At 38.4% G+C, this 5,000-nt stretch overlaps 2 protein-coding genes across 4 annotated transcripts in view; one reads left to right on the forward strand and one right to left on the reverse strand.

The window, feature by feature from the left end:
- Positions 1-4,183, reverse strand: part of LOC136854108 (putative ATPase N2B) — a 329,373-nt gene extending 325,190 nt beyond the window's left edge. The window contains exon 1 of the mRNA XM_067130285.1: positions 3,532-4,183. The gene's annotated coding sequence lies outside the window, so the exon portion shown is untranslated. The remainder of the gene's footprint in view (positions 1-3,531) is intronic.
- The window catches only part of LOC136854106 (uncharacterized), a 230,961-nt gene that overhangs the window by 189,321 nt on the left and 36,640 nt on the right, over positions 1-5,000 (forward strand). The window lies entirely within an intron of this gene.

Consider the following 5,000-nt stretch of genomic DNA (forward strand, 5'->3'; position numbering starts at 1 on the left):
ATATATATATATATTATATATATATAACCCTTGGTAACTTATACACACACACACAAACTATTATATATATATATATATATATATATATATATATATATATATATATATATATATATATATATATATATATATATATATATATATATATATTTATATGATATGCATACACAAACACACACACACACACACACACATATATATATATATATATATATATATATATATATATATATATATATATATTATTATAAGCCTTGGTAGCCTTTTAAACACCCACACACAAACTCCAGAGAGACTTAACGAAGAGAACGTCCTTACGTGGACGAGCCCAGCATTAAAACGGATTCCCACTACCAAATAAAATCCTCCATCTCTTGGGAAGCATTCCTTCTTCCTCAGACCGATAACAACGATCCGGTTCATGGGTATAGTAGTCAGTAGAGGATCGTCATGGGACCAACAACCCATTGTGATTTAATACGGAAAATATAATGGGAGAGGTTCTCGGATAAAGCCGCCTTGGTAGTGGGCGGCGTGTTGGCTTTGGTCTAGTGGAAGTAAGGGGGAAAGTAAGCTTGAAATTGAATAGTTTCGTATAGAGTTCATTTGCCTTTTCGTGTGACCTGTGGCCTTGTTTTACATGTATGGGTGAATGTTACCTCCGTCTAGGCCTACATGAGCATTATGTAAATTTTAGGGGGATTTAGACAAACTAGAACAAATGAGACGTCCTTTTTGGTGAATTAAGTGTTTTCACGTACGCAGCAGACACATCGATGTATTAAGAAAAACAGATCAAGAACTGAACATCTACGGAAACAGATGACACAATCGGTAAAGTGTAAAGAAGAGAGAAAGAAAATGATATATAAATAGACTGATAGATAAATAAACCGAGAGAGAGAGAGAGAGAGAGAGAGAGAGAGAGAGAGAGAGAGAGAGAGAGAGAGAGAGAAGCCTTCCAGTAAAGCAAGAGTCCAATTTCTAGCAAAAGTTCTGGACACCATCATCCATTACACAGACGTTATCACCCTAACACACAGACATTTTCTAGAACGCCGTACCTTTCCCCGGGAGGAGGGTGATACCTTAATGGCTTTGCAGACGGTGGTTAAAAAAGTCTTCGGACAACTAGTGGATATGCTCGGTAGAAAAATTTTTCATATTTTTTTATCGCGTCTCTCCCAGGATAAGTCCTACATTTTTGGGATGAGTTTAGAAACTCCTGTGTTCCTTGTTAGTACAGGGTTTGTATACGTTTGTATATATATATATATATATATATATATATATATATATATATATATATATATATATATATATATATATATATATATATATATATATATATATATATATATGTATATATATATATATATATGTATATATATATATATATAAAATATGCTTTTTTCGTATACAAGCCCCTGTACTAACAAGGATATATATATGCATATATATGTATATATATATATGTATATACTAGCTGACCAACACGGTGCTGCCCGGGATAACTCTGAATGACAACCAATAAGATCTATCTCTCTCTCTCTCTCCCCCTCAGTATTTCCCTAGTTCCTCGTTGGGCGAGTGGGTTCCGTTCTCAGCTGGCACTCTGCTGGCCGCGAGTTCGAATCTCCGACCGGCCAATGAAGAATAAGAGGAATTTATTTCTGGTGATAGAAATTCATTTCTCGCTATAATGTGGTTCGGATTCCACAATAAGCTGTAGGTCCCGTTGCTAGGTAATCAATTGGTTCTTAGCCACGTAAAATAAATCTAATCCTTCGGGCCAGTCCTAGGAGAGCTGTTAATGAGCTCAGTGGTCTGGTTAGACTAAGGTGTACTTAACTTTTCCTCTCTAACACCCCCTCTACACCCTCCCTCACTTTCTCCCTCTTTCGTCTCCCTAACACCCACCCTCGACTCTCTCTCTCATTCTCGCTTCCTCTCCCTCTCGTTCATTTCCTCTCCCTTTCACTCTCTCTATCTGCCACCCCCTTCTAAACCCCCACCCACTCTGGTGCAACGATGTCTTACCCCCACAGTTTTCTTTTCCAGATAGTAAGTCATATGCATACTGAAATTAGGTATGATAAATTCGTAAAGTTGAATTAATTACTAAGCCTACGGGCAGAACCAGCCCCGCTTCCGTGAAGCCCTTCCCTTCCTAAGCCCACCTCCTATTGTCCTTTGGTGCTACTGATGTCTTTCCCTCCCCCGCCCCCCAAGTTCTGATTTCTAGATAGTAAGTCATATGTATACCAAGTTTGGTTGAAATTGCTCAATGCTTTTCAGAGTTATGCTGGTCGACGACTGGCGAGAATGAGACCACGCAACTCCCGTTTTTCCTTTCGGCTATAAGGGCAAAAACTTGACCTTATAAAAGGGTATCAAAGGTAACACTATAAGGCTTTTCAAAGAGGGGTAGCATTTTCATTTTACTGCTCACCTGAATTTTTTCTTTTTATGATGTGGATGTTTCACGAACTTGTAATAATATTTAGTTAGTTCTTAAATACAGGGAGCAATAGCACTTCTTCAATCTAAGAATCCGACGCTTTCGAAGACTGGTACAGACGATATGCTAAACACTGAAAACGCCTATAATTTTCAACCGCAATACAGATTTTCATGCCTGGCACGCTTAGACCTATATTACTTTCATGGACACAAAAATTTTGGTATGTATGTGTGTATGTATATATGTACGTTTTTCGTACACTTACAGAGATATTCAGTGCTAATGTCTTATTTATCTAAAATAATTTGCTTTTGGTATCTTACGGGAGACCTAAATCCTAGATAACTAAAGTTTCTCACTCTGATCCTAAATAATACTATTACTTTCAGCATTATCCCGAAAACTTTTAAGTAAAGACTTAATCTGAGGGCGTTAATATTTTCGAAACTATTTCTTATATAATTTTCTTGCCTGATACAGCCTACACCGTTATTCACGATTTACGGAAACGTTTCTAAAAATTATCACAAAAAAAAAGCAACAGTATATCGAAGGTTAGGGGGAAAATATCTACTTGAAATTACGTATGTAGAGATTTTCAAGCCATGGGGTAGGCTACCTGTAGCACATTTGCCTACCTCCCCCCCCCCTTCTTCCATTAGGGTTGGCGCTATAAGGTCAGTTTCAAGTGATGAGGTTGCTAACCTCATGCTCTCTTATCGACCCAAGCTGTCCCTAGATCCCATTCCCAGATGGGCTGACTGATGCAAGGGCAAGGACTGATGGATGGCAGGTCGGCATCAAACACTGGGCCTAACAAATGAGAAACCGTCTGTGTCATGGGTGTGTATATATATGTATATATATATAATATATATATATATATATATATATATATATATATATATATAATATATATATATATATATATATATATATTATAGTTCATGCAATCTGACTGTGCTCTATGGGTGCAACTGCAAACCCAATACCTAAAACCGAAAACAACAGATTTGTAAAGAAAAAGTATACGTACTAGAGTAATGAAATTTCTATGGAACACTCACCTATTAACGCACTGTTACCTAGCATGTCCTCCCTGACTCTCCTTACACAATTTGATTCGCTTTGAGGTCGATTCTATCCAGTTTTACGAATAAACCGTTTATCACAGGGACTGGAATTTTTAACTCGCCACACTTTATACGAAGGATAGCCAACACTCACGGGAAATATTGCTTCGTCGGTGAACAACATAGGAAAGCCTTTCCTTTTTCTGGGTTTCAGTTAGACCCAGCTTCTTCTTTGGAGACACTTTCGTAATCTATCCCACTTGACACTTGTTCAAATCCTACTGAATAGTACGAACCGAGGGACTACAGGGATCAGTATTTTCCTCTTGAAACTGCCTGGCATGGCAGTTACGGTCGAGTTTGCTTCTAACTCTTCCCGCATGAGGTTAAAGGGTCTCACCCCCACAACCGTGTCTGTGCGTCAGTACCTCTCTTTCTCCTCCCTCTCGGCACTTCTTGAGGTTCCGTAACTGTATTGTCCGAGGCTTCTCACCAGTGTGTTGGCTAATTTCGCCGGTCTTTAAACTTAATCTGTAACACTCAATAACACGCACTGTCATCATGTGACATGTAGCACTAACTTACGGGAAATATTCCCAACCGACGGCACCCAAACTCTAACAGGCAAACAGTCAAATCTTTTGACACTGATCATTTTCCCGCCTCGATTCCTCCCCTCCCAAATTTGCCCCTGCATTTCCCCATGCATGTAAGACTAGTTGTCAATTAGTCAATTTCTCTCACTCGATTTTTTTCCCCAATGGATTTTCGAAGAATTTCGATATACTGTATAAATATATTCGTAGGTTCAAATAGGCAACACCTGGTAGAGTCAAAGGTCACCCGTGCACTTTGCTTGGACACTGATTATTTTCCCGCCCCTTCTTGTCCCTGCCAAGGAGGTTAGATTTAAATCTAACCGCCTTGGTCCCTACATATTTTCCTGTTGCGTGGGTGGATAGGGCTCAGTTATCAGTTAGTAAATTTCTCTCGGTCGATTTTTTTCCATGGATTTTCGAAGTATTCCGATGCCCTAATATAAATGTGGGATAGCATCAATCCTGGGCTCCGCCGAAAATTGGAAAATTAATGGCACTGTTAACATAGCAAACATTTGATAGCTTATATATTGGCATAAATATTTCAAGAAGCAAAAATTCTCCTTAAAGTCTGCAAGTGGTTTAGAAATATAATCTGGCCCTCTCCTATATGAAATAGATTCAAGGGTAACGCCTGTCTCTCTTGTAGTTATAATGACTAAAACCTTGCGCTAACAGATCGCTGAAAAAAAAGTTAACAACCTTTTCACTTCGAAAATATGCCAATGTGCACATCAATATTTCAGAGAACGTTCATTTTTTCATCTGCATTTCCTCTCGACGGAATACTCACATACAGATATAAAGTGATTCCGCCATCTGTCTACATTTCGAGATTGAATGATATCAGTAACCTCTCCTGGT

The sequence above is a fragment of the Macrobrachium rosenbergii genome, chromosome 28, assembly GCF_040412425.1.
Source record: "Macrobrachium rosenbergii isolate ZJJX-2024 chromosome 28, ASM4041242v1, whole genome shotgun sequence".
NCBI lineage: Eukaryota > Metazoa > Arthropoda > Malacostraca > Decapoda > Palaemonidae > Macrobrachium > Macrobrachium rosenbergii.